Source organism: Nicotiana attenuata, unplaced genomic scaffold (assembly GCF_001879085.1).
Source record: "Nicotiana attenuata strain UT unplaced genomic scaffold, NIATTr2, whole genome shotgun sequence".
In the NCBI taxonomy this organism is placed as follows: domain Eukaryota; kingdom Viridiplantae; phylum Streptophyta; class Magnoliopsida; order Solanales; family Solanaceae; genus Nicotiana; species Nicotiana attenuata.
Window position 1 is genome coordinate 233,095 of NW_017671166.1, and position 2,343 is coordinate 235,437.

The window sequence follows — 2,343 nt, forward strand, 5'->3', positions numbered from 1 at the left end:
CATGACAAAACTATGGCATTACATTTTTGCCATAATTCATGTAAAGTAGGAGGAAATTTGTCCTTAGTGTATCTACCATCAACAAACCTATTTTGCTCTTTCCTAATAGACTAATACGCATAGAGCTGCTCCACATAGCATAGTTCTCATATCCAGTTAGTTTGATTGAGATGAGAGAACTACCTGGAAAATCAGAAGGTTGAAGAAATAGAGGATGATGTTGATCGATCACTATACCACCCACACGACTTGGATCTGCCACTGGAGTTGCATCAGTGGTAGTGTCTTCAATTCCTGTGTCTGAGCTAGCACCAATACCTCCGATCGCCATTGAAGAATGAAGAAAACGAGAGCTTAGAGTAGCAGCAAGCAAATTGTACACAAAGACGAAGAAAATACCTAATTGCTCAAAGGCGATTCAACCTAGGAAGGGATGGATCGAAGCAATTACACAGATGTCTGACGAGTTTAGAAACTCAAATCAATTTCGACCAGTCCGCGTGAATCGAACGTTTTCACAGGCTCTGATACCATGTTAAATGGAGAGAACTTCCATGGTTGCAGAGGATTTCTCAGAAGAAGCTAAAGAGAGAAATGGAAATTGTACTGTTCCATTAATTTCTGATACCTCACAAATGAGGAGTATACACGGTTATATACTAATCCTAACTAACTTAACTTACAACTGTTGGACAGCTGGCTAACTACTCAACTAATCCACTAACTACCTTCTTAACACAGTTCACATTGATCAACTAAAATGGATGGCTGATTGGATTCACACTTGCTTCTGCTTCTGTTATTCCATAGCATTGAGAGTGTTTCTGCTAGCTGTAGCTTCATTTTCTATGTTATTTACTACTTTTCTTCTTGTCCCTAACTACCTATGGAATTTTTTACAGTATTCTCATGTTAGAAGTTCTATTATACATGTCTAGCAGAAAACACTAATAATATGGGGGGCGATGATAAGATTATAGACCACAGGCTTGTACTGATACGTTTCTTTCAAATTTTGGAAACTGAAGAATGTCTGGAGCAAATTGCCAACTCTTGCTATCATTTTGACATACTCAAAGCTCGAGCTACAGCTTGACGTCATTTTGTCTTTAAGTACGGGCTAATGGATTCTTTAAATGAAAATGGGTAATTTAATTAAGATTGTGGGTTATTGTTAGGGCTAGGAGTAATTTCAAAAGTTTTGCTAAGCGTAGGGGTAAATTTAACCTAATAGTATAACGGAAGAGATAAATTTGACCGGATAGTATAACATAAGTTAAATGTAGACAATATTTGAAAGTAGAGGGATAAATTTTACCATTTTCCCCTATATAAATGTCAATTTAGATGTCCATGACTAGAAATATTGAACACAATGAAACAAGAAACAAAGGTCAAGCTTTTAGCATGTTCAAGAAAACAAATAACTACATACCCTTTATTTTTCTTAACATGTTGCGGTACCTCGGGTAAATTTTTCTTCCTTTTGCTCTTATTTTGTTGTTGTATTATTCGTCTCAAGTACTTTCCGTGGGTGTATGTAGTTATTTGTTTTCTTGAACATGCTAAAAGCTTGACCTTTGTTTCTTGTTTCATTGTGTTCAATATTTCTAGTCATGGACATCTAAATTGACATTTATATAGGGGAAAATGGTAAAATTTATCCCTCTACTTTCAAATATTGTCTACATTTAACTTATGTTATACTATCCGGTCAAATTTATCTCTTCCGTTATACTATTAGGTTAAATTTACCCCTACGCTTAGCAAAACTTTTGAAATTACTCCTAGCCCTAACAATAACCCACAATCTTAATTAAATTACCCATTTTCATTTAAAGAATCCATTAGCCCGTACTTAAAGACAAAATGACGTCAAGCTGTAGCTCGAGCTTTGAGTATGTCAAAATGATAGCAAGAGTTGGCAATTTGCTCCAGACATTCTTCAGTTTCCAAAATTTGAAAGAAACGTATCAGTACAAGCCTGTGGTCTATAATCTTATCATCGCCCCCCATATTATTAGTGTTTTCTGCTAGACATGTATAATAGAACTTCTAACATGAGAATACTGTAAAAAATTCCATAGGTAGTTAGGGACAAGAAGAAAAGTAGTAAATAACATAGAAAATGAAGCTACAGCTAGCAGAAACACTCTCAATGCTATGGAATAACAGAAGCAGAAGCAAGTGTGAATCCAATCAGCCATCCATTTTAGTTGATCAATGTGAACTGTGTTAAGAAGGTAGTTAGTGGATTAGTTGAGTAGTTAGCCAGCTGTCCAACAGTTGTAAGTTAAGTTAGTTAGGATTAGTATATAACCGTGTATACTCCTCATTTGTGAG